The following is a 14,039-nucleotide window of genomic DNA, read 5'->3' on the forward strand; positions in this document are numbered from 1 at the left end:
GTATTTTCAAAGGATTTTGAGTTTTCTTTTATTCAATTATGACTTTCAGTTATTTTATATCGGTTTCTTGATATTCGCACCATTTATATCTTTACATATTTGTTCAGTTATACGAGCACTTCATCAGTAGGTCTTTACATACTTATTTGAATACCTTGTATTGAAATATAGACAAACCCTCGATTTAGATCCTTACTTAATTTTTAAATGGGGGTTATTATGTTTATAAAATTGTTTTCAAGAACTTATTTTTGTCCACTCACATTTTCAATCTGTTTTTCGCCCCAGGCCGTAGAAGTGCGCAGGATCCACCACCGGGCCATTCTTAACTTCCACGCCTCAAAGTCAGGTAGAGTGTTGTAGAAAATCCTTGAAACCCTGAAAACTTTAGAAAATGCTCTGATATCTAGTTAAAACTGAGAAATTAGAGTTGAGATCGGTTACTTGAGATATTCTGGCAGTTGGTGTGAATTTATTGATTGTTTAACAGGTGGAAAATTTTGGGATTAGTCAAAATACAAGGGAGACTCTGCCGAATTTTCGGCAGAAGTCTAAGGGAATATTAAAAAAGAATTTGAAACGAGAATGGTAAAAAGGTCTTTTGTGCCCGACATTCGCCAGGTGTCGGACACGCACAGGACTTAGCTCGAATTCCAAAGCGAAAATTGGGTCGGGTCCTGTCAATTTGGTATCAGAGCATAGGTTTTACTTCCTGTAGACTTCGCACTCTGTGCATTCTTGTTTTCTTTTCAAGTTGGGCCCAAATGGTGGTGGTATCCGTAGGGAAATTAGACAGAACTCCCGATGTAAGGGGATGAGATTCCCAAGTCAGACAGGAACTGCACCGATATCTGAACCTGCAGAGTAATCTTTTGTAAGAGGCTCGTTAGGAGCCGTACCTACTGTACTTAGTAGGCCGGGAGATCCTAACACTCAGTAGACCCTGGAGGTGTTAGCTCAGGCTTTAGTCAGGCAGAGATCCATCAGTAAGATAGGTGGATCCAGTAAAAAGGATTGAGAGTTATAAATTGGGATAATGGTGGTACCTAGTAGTAAAAAGAGGATTAAATTGAATGAGTAGAGTAGATTGGGGAGGTTCTGGCTGTTTCACAAAAGAGTAGAGTATTGATGGAATTTGGTTAAGAACGATACTAGAACTCTTTGACTCGTATGAGACAAGCATTTCAGAGCCGGATGTGATAGTCAGTCCTATTTACAAGTCTACAGAAGGTGTGAATGCAGCAATTTTTGCAGCAGAATAGAGGATAACGACTGGATCAGAATATGAGAAAAAGATTTTACGTATGGTTTTCTACTAATAGAGACTGGGAAGTAAGAGGTAGTACCTAGTTGCGATAAGGCTAAAAGCCTCCATTCAAGGTATTGTGATCAGTGAGTAGTTAATCAATTTTGGTACTATGGTGATGTCTGCCCCAGCTAGATAATGGGTAGACCATGGGTTGCACTCTGTGCGCAGTATTTGGATATAGGTAACGCTGATCAGGAAGAATTTAAAGAAGGTATCTACAATAGCGATCACAGTTTTCGATCATCGAATGGCCGTAGGTATGGAGGCTGCCGACCTAGATCTAGTTCCAGTGAAGGTACCAGTCAGGGTAGTAGTATTGGAAATCGTTCTGGGAATAGTATAGCCAGGAGTATCGAAAGACAATTGTTGTCACCCTAACAGGAGAAGGTGCCCTAATGTGCCAGGTGTGGTAGGCATGAATCCGGGCCCTGCTAGAGGAGTACTACTAAAGGATAATATTATGGACAGTCTAGACCTTTCAAAAAGGATTTCCGTTGTTCCCTTAGTATAAAAAGACCATTGCTGCAGCAAAACAAGTATGCAAGGTAAGTTACAGGAAATACCACCGTTGATGGGAGCTCTGTTTAGCGATGGGCCCAGATCAGTATGGCTAGTTGAGGAAGCAGTCAGCTGAAGGGACGTAGTAACAATTTTAAACTTGCAGATAGACAGTATAACATGACTCAGTAGGAAGCATGAGCATCATTTACTGCAATTACAGATTGAATTCCTCTCCGGCATGGTTGACTGGAGATCATTCTAGGGTTGGCTTGATTTGACCAAATACCATTTCGCAGAGTTACCTTTCATTGGGAGATTGGGTTTATTCTTGAGCTCATTCCAGGAATAGAGCCTATTTCTCGGGTGAAGTACAGAATGACACCAGTAAGTTGCAAAAGCTAAAGACGGAATTGCCGGAATTGATAGCAAGGAGGGTCAGGTAGCTTAGTGTTTCTCTCATTAAGGTGTGTTAGTGTTACTTAAGGAAGGAGATGTCGTCATGAAATTATGCATGGACTCAGGGTAGCTGCATAAGATTTCAGTACGGAAATAGGCGTCAATGGTTCCACAGTAAAGAATTGTTTAATAAGCTAAGGAGTGTTAAGGGATTTTCTAACAAGTGATTTGAGGCTTGGATATTTCCAGTAATGAATTAGAAAGGAGTATGTACTTAAAGCAGCGGGTTGAATAAGGTATGGGTACTCGAGTTCCTGGTCATGATATGAAGAATTAAAGAATGTACCAGTTGTATTTAGACCCCCCTTGAATAGGATGGTCTACAAAATAGAATGCCTTTAGCGAGGGTATTTTGTGGTCGCAAAAAGCCTTTTGCCGTCGGAAATTCACTTTTTCGACGGCAAAAGTTCATCGGAAGTCGTCGGTAAAACGACGGTTGCAAATACTTTTTTCCGACCATTTCGTCGGAAATAATGTATTTTCGACACCCATATTTTGTCGATATTGCTTATATTTTTTTATCGGAAATAGATTTTCAAAACAACCATACAAATTCATTTCCAACAATAAATGTGGTCGCAAATACTTGCGCACCTGTTGGAAATAATTTTTTATCAAGATCTTTTGTTCTTGCCATACTATTTTTTCGGCCAATGACTATTTGTCGAAAAAAGTATTTCCGACCCTAGATTACTATTTGTGATAAATATAATTCGTTGGAATTGTGCTTTTTCGACATGGAAGTTTGTTGAAAAAATGTTTTTCCAACTACATTTATAAGCATTAAATGTACAAATATTTTGTCAAAAAATCTAAATAATGTTTCAATTGAAAAATTGTTGTTCGAAGAATAGTATATATCATCATTAACAAAAGACAAATGTAATAAATTACAAATATTCATTACAATCCTAAGCTATGTCCTATATCACTAGTCCCAAAGTCTACTTCCAATCGAACATTAAAGAGTTCGAATGCATGCTTCATAGCTTCCTTTGAATCTTCGCTAATGGTGGGCTGCTGCTATTTCCCATTAACAATAACATTGTTTGTTTATCCTGCCAAAACAAGAACAGAGCTAGCTCTGTTTCCAAAACAGAGTTTTAGTCAATGTGTAAAATCAAATATATCAAGTAAGAAGACAATACATGACAGACAGTAATGAAATAAGAACATAAAAATAGATACACACACGGTAGGTGCCTAGGCGAACCTCCTTTGCAGATACAAAATCCTGAAGAGACACCCTTCCAGATAGAATCTGCTTCCATTGACGCTGTAAATATGCTCTAACCTGTGTAAAAAACAAAGGTGATCATCTAACCGTGGAAATCAAGTCAACCACCAGTAAAAGCTATTTTAAGGAAAAAAAAACTCAGGGCAAATACAAGATATCCATGAAACTAAAGAGGTAACATGGGAACATGGATTGACCCACAGGCAATTGACATAAATAGACCACATACAACAGTCTAAACTCATGATAAGTCATTATGCCTAATCAAACACACAGTAATGAAAAAGAACAAATCAGAAGAATTTACTGTATCCTATTGTTACCTTATAGGATGACCATGTATAATTTGACTAATGCAAGAACTCACCAGATGGATCCCAGCACACAGAAAGGATAGGCTTGGTATGTCCCTGCATTTCAAAACCCGCATTCCAAGTAATAAGTTTGAGAAAATATATGGTTAGGATACCATAAGGAAATAGTTCAAGAATTTGTAGAGGAACATCAAACCCACATTATATCAGTACCTAATACAACAGAAATACATACTATAAGAAATTTTCTGAAGTACTTACTTTGAAGCCCTATTTTAGGTATTGCTCTTTCGAGAGTACATTACAAACCCAAATATTTTAGCCATTAAAGCAGAGCAACAGAAAATAAAACATGAAATAAAGAACCAAGACCATTAACAATCAATCCAAGTATGCATAGAATAAATGCCCCTTCTTCACACATGCTCGCATGCACGTACATCCATTCGAAAACTAAGCTTAGTATTGCAGTGTCAAACCAAGAAAGGTGGTGTGTGCACATAAAAGGGTATGAGCTTTGTTTCGAGAGAGATGAGACAAAGACAGAGAAATTGAGAGTGACATAGGCAACATAAAAAAGTTTAAAGAAATCTAATGTAGACCATGGTTATGAAAATTGTTTGTGGGAATAGACTTATGATATTTGTAGAAAACTATACAAACTTTGAGTTACAAATGGCTGCTGATGTTGTTCCATTTCATAAAAATCCTGTATACAATGTACAATTTGGAGAAATATATGGCACCTGACTGGAGGTATGTTGCAGGCACAATGCCTAGAAGCATTGGCAATTACGAATGTTCAAAGGCATGTTTAAGTCCTGTTGGATGCCATCCTCAGCTAATTTTTATGTTTTTTTGTTCATCTGACACTGCCCTTGCTGCTGCAACTTGGTAATTCGATCTCACATTCTGGAAAAAAGAAAACAGGTTAACAAATTACAATGAGATAAGGAGATATTACAACAAATAGTAACTTACAACTAGAGGAATTAACAACTTACAATGAGATGAGGAGACATTACAACTCATGGAGATAATGTAAAGGGAATTAAAATAGCCCCTACTTCCCTCAAATACCAAATTGAACCACCAAAATATGACAAATTAACAAATAACATCTATAAGTTCGACCCATGAATGTACCTCTAGCAATGTGATGTAGTAAAAATCTTCCATGTGCTGCATAAGTGCAGTCCCATCTCTAATTGAACTGAATATATTTATTTCAGTCTCTAATATTTTCTCGATAAGTTCCATCTCACCCTTCATCTGTAGGATAAAATCACCCTTAGTCAAACTTCTGATAAAAAAACCAGAAAAGCTTCATCTGGAGACAAACTTTAACTCATTAAGAATGATTTTTTGAACAGTGGGAAGACTGTTAAAGAAAAACACACTGGAGCAGGCATTCAAAAGATATCTTAACATCAAATTGAATCCTACTTGACAAGGATGGTCCGTGAAAAGGAGACCTAAAAACTAGACGTCAGATCATGACTCATGACAGCATCTTGTGGGATGGGTTACAATTTTCCTAAATCAAGGCAAAGATCTTAATAAATCTGGAATACCAGAAAGGCTCAGTGAAGTATACCTCATCATAGTTGATGCTTCATGACAGAACCTGCACAACCAAATCGCCGCAAGTAAAATGCACAATTGACAAATATGCATTTTCTCTGCTACCCAAATGAAATCTGAAACAAAAAATGACAAATTAACAATAGGAAAGACCACATGCCTTGAAAATTGAAAGATATTTACGAAATACCAAAAACCCATATGATAAAAAAACAGAGACATGAAAAAGAGAACTGAAATCTAACTAATTGAGACAGAGGACAGAGAGACAGAGCGGGTGAGATCGTGAGAGAGACGGAGAGGGTGAGATTGTGAGAGAGAGACAGAGACGGTCAGAGGCAAATGAAGATGGATGAGATGAGAGAGAGACGCAGAGGGAGAGACAATGACTTAGTGAGAGAGGGGGATGAGAGAGAGACGCATAGGGAGAGTGAGTGTTGGAGGCGGCTGCTAGGTTTCTGAAATTGCCCATTTTTCACTTTTGCTGGTAAAGAAGGGGGAAATTTGAGTTTTGGCTAGAGTTATTTGGCGGTCAATGAAAAATGAAAGAGCTCTTCCCCACACCAATTCCCAAATAAATAAAAAAGAGTTTAAGTCAAATATCCAAAAATATATATATATAATAAATTAATTAAAAATCAGAAAAATATACTGAAAATTCATAGTAACTCCTTGTGATATTCTCTTCTATTTAAAGCTCCAAAATTATTTTAAAAAAAATTCTTCATCTTATGCGTTTTTAGTCCAAAACCTACTCTTACCTTCTCCAAGTAAGTTTTTGTGAAAAAAAGTGCATAGAAAAAACAAACTTGGGCAGAAATTGGCAAAAAAAAATTAGGGAAAATAAGTAAAAGGACAGGTGCCGCATGTAAGAAGCTGCCACTTGTCCATCAATTCAATTTAATATAAATTTTATATGATTTAACTCCTAAAAATCATAATGAATACATTATATGATTTAACTCCTACGAAGTCCTAGTGACATTCTTTTCGTCCCAAGGCTTCAAATTTTTATTTTTTTTTTACTTATAAAAATTTAGAGTGACAACAAAAACTCAAATTAGTTTGTGTAAACAAACCAAACACTAGTTAATGTTTGATAACCTAACACTCTTGCTTCTTTGATCCAATAATTACCATGAACTCAATTATGTGGAATCATGATTTTAGCCTCTAAAATTGAAGGATTTATTGTCATGAGTGCATAGCTTTTTTCGGTGTATTTTTCTTATTTTTATTTAATTTATTATGAATTTTTTAAGATAATCATTTCCAACGGTCCCTAATTCTTCTCATAGAAAATTTATTACCGACGACCATATGTTGCTCTCGGAAATAGGTTGTGATTTCCGACAAAAGTGAATATGCCCTCGGAAAAAAGCACAACTATTACCATCAAGTATGAATTTGGTTGTAAATATAACGGCATTTCCGAGAGGACATATTTCTCCTCGGCAATAGTCAAACAATTCCAACGTAATGAGAAAGCCCTTGGAAATAATCATCATATTTCCGACAAACATACTTTTTGTCGTTAATAAAGTTGGTCGGTAATGACCCTTTTTTTTGTAGTATTGAGATCGCCCCATGATCGCGTAACTAGATAACCTGTGAGTGTATTCTAAGAAACAGAAGGCACAGGTGAAGTATTTAAACATTGGGTGGTGGACTTTGAGAAGGTAGTAACTTTATGCCAAGTTCAGTATGTGTGTATGTTGGATGGACAGAGTGAGTTTCTTGGAACACATAATTGCGGTTAAGAGTATTTTGTTGATTTTCAAGGATTGAAGCAGTAATAAATTTAGTTACGACCAATCAATGCTACAGAAGTACGGGGTTTTCTAGGTAAGCCGATTTTTACTGTCACCCGGTGGAAAGGTTATCCACCATGGCGACACCCTCATCTTTTTAGCAAAGAAAGAAGTTCAATTGATGTGGTCAAACTAGTGTGAATTTCAGTACCGCAGGAGGTTAGTGAAAACTTGGTATGTTACAATGTTGTTTGCAATAAGAATTGGGGTTTGCATTAAACAGTATGGTAGAGTGAGCACTTATGCGTCTCAACAACTAAAGAAGCAGGAATCGAAGGATTTTATTCAAGATTCGAAACGGTCATAGTAAGTTTGGTTTAGTAAAGTTAATAACAGTATGTTTATAGGGAAGTATGCCAGATCTTTACAGATCATAAGGGATTACTATTTGTATTTATCCAGAAGGAAGAAAAATTGAGACGGAGAACACAGTCAGAAGTTATAGATACACTTAGTGTGAATCTCTCAAGAGAAGTAGCTTATCTCCGAAGGAAATATTGATCCATGATGGTAAGACTGAGGAAATTCAAAATGGACTAGATATGGATAAACAAAAAGCACAGTTAACCACTCTTCAGAAAGGATCAGTGCTAAAAACTTAAAGATTCGCAGGATATTTTCAAGATCTAGAGTTGACTCCTATGAGAAAAAGTTGAATTAAATGATAAGGAAAGTGAGATTTTAGTGGTTTCCTATGGGGAAAGACACAGTAAAGTTTGCCAATAAGTGATAGTTCAGTGACAGATATCAACAGGATTCTTGTGACCACTTCCAATTTCTGAAAGAAACTGGGAGTAACTTACGATGAATTTTGTGTTCAGCCTCCTTGAACATTGAGAAGGCAGAGTGGAGTGTAGGAAATTAAGGATCGATTCAGTAAGTCTGTGTATGTTCGCAGGTGAGAACCAAGTATAGTCTGAATAAACTGGCAAGGATTTTCATAGAAATATTTTGCGACACAATGGAATACCAATCCCTATGGTTTAGATCAAGAAATCCAGGTTATCTTCCAGTTGGACTCAGCTAAAGGAAGCTTTTGGAAATTGAGTACAGTTTAATACTGCAATTCACCCCAGATAGACGATCAGCTTAAGGGAATGACCCAAACTTTAAAAGAGCGAGTGAGGTGTTGTATACTGCAGTTTCAGAATGTTTGGGGTGAAAATATACCATTTTGAGAGAGTGTCTCAAGTGACCCTAGTTAGCTTTCCTTAGATTACAAATCTAAAAATTGCTATTGGTATCTATAATTGAGATGTTTCCAATTGCTGCTCTACACGAGACATAGTATGGACCACCCAAGTATGAAGGTGAAATGTAAGCAAAGGTTACTGTTATCTGAAAGTGTTGAAGGAAACAAAGAACCTTATTGGACTAAACAGAAAAAGGTTCAAGTAACCCAGGATTGGCAAGAAGTTATGCAGATACTAGGAGAAGGATCTTCAGTTGAGTATTCTCCAATATTTATCGCCTAAGGAAAGTGAAATGAGATTTAAGGAGACAAGGGAGCCAAATCCTAGCTGTATCGGACCCAATGAGATTATAGAATGTGTGGGAAACAAATAGTTCAAATTTTGGAATAGAAAGTATTTAGCCTTCAGTGATATTTTGTAGTGTAATAACCCGAGTAGCAAATACAGGAGCAGCCCTTCTCCCCTCCTTAAATGACAGAGATGTAAATTTCGAGGACGAAATTTTTATAAGGGGGTAGATTGTAATAACCCAAAACAAAATATCTAAAAAGAAATAAAATATCTAAAAAGTAAGGATAATATCTTCTAGCAAAAAGACAAGTTTGCCCTCGCATATCTTAATGGGGGAAAATTTGACTTTTTAATCGAGAAAGAATTTGGGAATTCCGCTTACGCCATTGCGTAGAGCGCGGCGAAACGAGTTCGTAGACACGGAGTTGTAACAAAGAAGATATGGTCTAAATACCGCGAAGGGCAAAACGGTAATTTGGGAAAAAGTCAGATTTTTTATCCCTTCTCTCTCCTCTCCCCCGTCACTTTCTCTCTCTTCTCTCTTTCTCTCCCGCCGCACCCGAGCAGTGCGACTCTTCGCCTTCTGCACAACGGCCCGGCCACCACAGGCCGAGCTGATCTCCAACAAGGGTACCGTCGGCTCCGTCTCCCTCTCGCCGTCAAAACCTGACCGACCTCCACCCTTGGGCCGCCCGGAGCTGATCGGAAAACCATGTTTTCCGACGGATGTTCGTCCGAGTCCATCCGATCTTCCAGCTCGAATTTCTCCTTCGTTTCTCCACCGAATCAATCGAGTAAGCGATGGTTTCTCAGCTATTTTTCGTGTTCTAGCTGATGGATGTATGGGTTTCGATCGATTTTAGCTCTAAAGCGATCAATTTTTGACTTGAATTCTGGCCAAAACTTCGGCCGCCAAAAACTACTGTTTCTGGTCACTTTTTGGGGTATGTCCAAGAACAAAAGTGACTCCAAATGGGGTGTTTTACCTAGGATAGGAGTTTGGAGTCTTGGTTCCGAGATTTTTTGGCCACCCGGTATCGCTTTAGACACCCAAATCTGCCCGCGCTTGCTGGGGGGCGTGGGCTAGGGTGGTGAAGTAATTCTGTGCAGTTTTATGATCCTCGTGTCGTCACGATCGCGTAGGATTTTGCGGATCTCGATTCGGAGTTCGTTTGAGCCCCGAACGGATTTTCCATATCGCGCGATCCTTGGGTCTAGTGTCGTCAAATCGTCGGATCGTGCTGAATTTCGGGTATGTCGGTCTACACGATTTCAAGATCGTGTAGGATTCGACGGATTGCGAATCGGAGTCCCGGATACTCCGAACTCGCGAACCCTGGGGCTAGGGTTTGGATTTTAAGCGATAACGCGATTTTGGCTAATCCGACCGTCCATTTCGGACCCAATTCGCGGAACATGGTTCCTCCTCTGTGAGGAATCTTCAGAGAAGCCCAGATTGGTCATCGGAGATCGTGGACCCCACTGGTCCTGGGTCGGCCGATCTGAGAGTTTATCGCTTAACTGAGCGTCGGATCTTCCAAAACTGATTTAAATGTCTGAAAAGCTGATGCGGGTATAAGAGTAACTTTAAGATGAGTGCACGTATTTCTAGGAGTCGGGGGCAGGGTGTTTAATTTAATTCTTTTTATTCAGCAGTTTATTGATTTATTATTCATGGATAATCAGGCACTAGAGGTCCAGTCGGCCTGCAGGAGGGACCTTCGAAGGGTCCAATTAGCTCGAACCATCAGTGAGTGGACTTTCTTTCATAAACGATTTTATATGCAAGAGTTATATCTTAAAAGATTTTATATGCATGAGTTATATAAATGATTTATATAAATAAGGTTTTTAAATGATTTTATAATGGTTTTCTACTAATAAGCTTTTATAAGTCAGTTCATATGAGTTAATTTCATTATTTGGTCTTGAAAACGTTTTATGAACTATTTATTTCGAACGTGATTTGAGCAGTACAATGCCTTGATTTACGTGTTGTCTAGTTACTGAAGCTCAGTAATATAAAAAGCAAAGTTTGAGAACTCTATCAGAGGAGATAGCAGCAATATTTCAGTTTCACAGCAAGGCAGTGAGTTATTAGATTTTTCTTCTAAAAATAGTTTATTTTAGAACCACCATGTACCCACCCTTTACTTGGTGATTACCCAGAGTTGGACCGATGTCTACGGACATCCAGTCCGATTTCAGTTATGTCAGTGCACTTGACTTTGCCTCACGAGTTTCGGGGACGCTCGGACCGTGAGTGCCAGGATTTGCGGCTCGGCAGACTTGGTGTCCCGAGACCTGCCAGGATTGCGGCTCGGCTGACTCTGTGTCCCCGAGACCTGCCAGGATTGCGGATCAGGCTGACTACGGTCCCCTGCATCCTGCCAGAGCGGCTCGAGTCGACTTGGTGTCATCGAGACCTGCCGGCAGATCAGGCTGATCATAGTCCCCTGATTTCGCCAGTTTGCTGCTCGGGTAGACTGCGTGGCGCCCGAGACCTGCCAGGGGAATTGACGGATATGACAGGGGTACAAATAGGTGGTATTTTCAAAGGAATTTGAGTTTTCTCTTATTCAATTATGACTTTCAGTTATTTTATATCGGTTTCTTGATATTCGCACCTTTATATCTGTGCATATTTGTTCAGTTATACGAGCACCTTCATCAGTAGGTCTTTACATACTTATTTGAATACCTTGTAGTGAAATATAGATAAACCTTCGATTTAGATCTTTACTTAATTTTTAACTGGGGGTTATTATGTTTATAAAATTGTTTTCAAGAACTTATTTTTGTCCACTCACATTTTTAATCTGTTTTTCGCCCCCAGGGCGTAGAAGTGCGCAGGATCCATTACCGGGCCATTCTTAACTTCCACGCCTCAAAGTCAGGTAGAGTGTTGTAGAAAATCCTTGAAACCCTGAAAACTTTAGAAAATGCTCTGATATCTAGTTAAAACTGAGAAATTAGAGTTGAGATCGGTTACTTGAGATATTCTGGCAGTTGGTGTGAATTTATTGATTGTTTAACAGGTGAAAAATTTTGGGATTAGTCAAAATACAAGGGAGACTCTGCCGAATTTTCGGCAGAAGTCTAAGGGAATTTTTAAAAAGAATTTAAAACGAGAAGGGTAAAAAGGTCTTTTGTGCCCGACATTCGCCAGGTGTCGAACACGCACAGGACTTGGCTCGAATTCCAAAGCGAAAATTGGGTCGGGTCCTGTCAACCCTTGTAGGAAATATATCCCATTGTACTCGGCAACTTTCATCCTGGAAATAGGCAAAATTTGGTGATCTCAAAAGTAAAGTTGAAGTGCTTTGCCAACAGATTGGCTCCTTTCAGCTGCTCCACCGATTAATGTTAATTTCCACAGCAAAAAATTATTGGAATGTGAGTTGGATAAATTACTGGAATTGGATGAAATTTATTGGCGACAGCGGTCTGAGGTTACTTGGCTTCAATATAGGCACCGAAGTACTTCTTATTTCTACAAAGTTGAGAATCACAAGGCTAAGACGAACTCTACGCATGGTATACTAGATGCCCAAAATTGCTTGCAGTCAGAAGGTGGGCGACATTTTCTTGGATTTCTATCACTAGCTTTTTTCTTCTGATTGCGGTTCTATGGTGACTGAAATTTTTGATTCTATAAAAAAACGTGTCCCTCAGATAACTCAGCTTGCACTAGGATTTTACAAGGGATGAAGTTGAGGCTGCCTTACAGTTTATGGCTCCACCTAAATCTCCAAGTCTAGATGGGATGCTTGCTTTATTTTACTAGAAGTATTGGGAAGTTGTGGGGGGTGATGTCTGCCAGCTTTGTCTGAATGTTCTCAATAGTTGTGACAATGTCATGAGTTTTAACTACACATCAATTGGTCTTATTCCGAAGATCGTCACCAACTGAGTTACCGGACATCGTCTTATTAGTCTCTGTAATGTGCTCTGCAAAATTATTTCCAAGACAGTAGCTACATACTCAAAAAGGCTTTTCCCCATGTGATTTCAGAATTCCATAGTGCTTTTATTCCTGACTGTATGATTTTGGACAATGTGTTAGCAACTTTTGAAACTATTCATTGTTTGAAGAGGCGGGGAAAAGCAAGAAGACGCGAGCTTGTGTTGAAACTGGACATGACAAAAGCTTATGATTGGGTTGAATGGCCCTTTCTTGACCGCATGATACGCACTATGGAGTTTTCTGCTCGCTTAGTCAATTTGATTATGGGCTGTATTACCATAGCCTCTTACTCAGTGTTACTCCAAGGGCGCCCTTATGGTAAGATCATCCTGTCCAGTGGTCTACGCCAAAGGGATCCCATTTTGTCTTATCTTTTTCTTATTGTGGTTGAAGGATTTTCTGCTCTTCTACAGCAAGCTGATTAAATTCCAAAATCATGGGAGTTTCAATTGCACCTTCTGCACCTTCTTTAAATCATTTGTTTTTTTGCAGATAATAGTTTATTGTTTTATGAGGAGGCTTCCAGTCAACAGGTTGATCTGGAGAAATAAGCCCCAGTTTTAGTCCTTCTACACCGCCGGCTACACAAGCCCAAATTCAAGCCATGTTGGGTGTTCCTATTGTCCTCTACCATGAAAAATATTTGGGACTTCCTACAGTTGCAAGAAAAAATAAAAAACTAATGTTTCGCACTCTTAAAGATTGCATCTGGAAGATCACTGGGAAGGTCGGTTACTCTCAAAAGCTGGGAAGGAAGTTTTAATTAAGGCAATTTGCCAAGCTGTGCCTACTTACTCAATGAGCTTCTTCAGGCTCCCCGTTGCAATATGCAATGAGGTTGAAAGTATTATTGCTTGGTTTTGGTGGTCTAACGGTGCTACTTTATGCCGACATAAGTAGAAAGGAGGGTTGGGTTTCCGGGAGTTAGTCAGTTTTAAGAAAGTTTTATTGGTATAACAAGGTTGGCGTCTGCTCCAATCTACTAATTCCCTTATAGCTTGGATGCTAAAAGCTAGGTATTTCCTTACTACTGATTTCCTGAGTGCACAGGAGAGTTCGTCTCCTTCCTATACTTGGCAGTCTATTCTATGAGGTCCAGAGCTCTTACTATGTGGTTTGCGATGGCGGATTGGTGACGGTCGGCTAGTACAAATTTATGGTGATGCCTGGATTCCCCACTATCGCATATTCATAGTTCAAACTACTCCACCCGTCCCTATGGATACTAAGGTTAGCACCTTGATTTCGACAAGTGGGCAGTGGAATGTTCCAAAGGGTTATAGTTTATTTACTTTTATGGAAGCAGAGACTATCTTGTTTATACCTTTGGTTTGTGATAACGTCGATCATAGAATTTGGCACTTTTACACATGGGC

At 38.9% G+C, this 14,039-nt stretch overlaps 1 long non-coding RNA gene across 6 annotated transcripts; it reads right to left on the reverse strand.

Annotated features, from left to right (window-relative positions):
- Nucleotides 1–3,094: 3,094 nt before the first annotated feature.
- On the reverse strand, nucleotides 3,095–5,885 carry LOC117620314. 6 transcript variants are annotated; one of them, XR_004584719.1, is made up of 7 exons: nucleotides 5,821–5,885; nucleotides 5,415–5,517; nucleotides 4,964–5,089; nucleotides 4,564–4,729; nucleotides 3,871–3,913; nucleotides 3,459–3,560; nucleotides 3,095–3,350 (listed from the first exon to the last, which is right to left on the reverse strand). It is a non-coding gene; the product is annotated as an uncharacterized LOC117620314 (long non-coding RNA). The 6 variants fall into 6 exon arrangements; XR_004584721.1 differs by lacking the exon at nucleotides 5,821–5,885 and adding an exon at nucleotides 5,792–5,810; XR_004584720.1 differs by lacking the exon at nucleotides 5,821–5,885 and adding an exon at nucleotides 5,647–5,691.
- Nucleotides 5,886–14,039: the final 8,154 nt, after the last annotated feature.

Source organism: Prunus dulcis, chromosome 2 (assembly GCF_902201215.1).
Source record: "Prunus dulcis chromosome 2, ALMONDv2, whole genome shotgun sequence".
Taxonomy (NCBI): Eukaryota; Viridiplantae; Streptophyta; class Magnoliopsida; order Rosales; family Rosaceae; genus Prunus; species Prunus dulcis.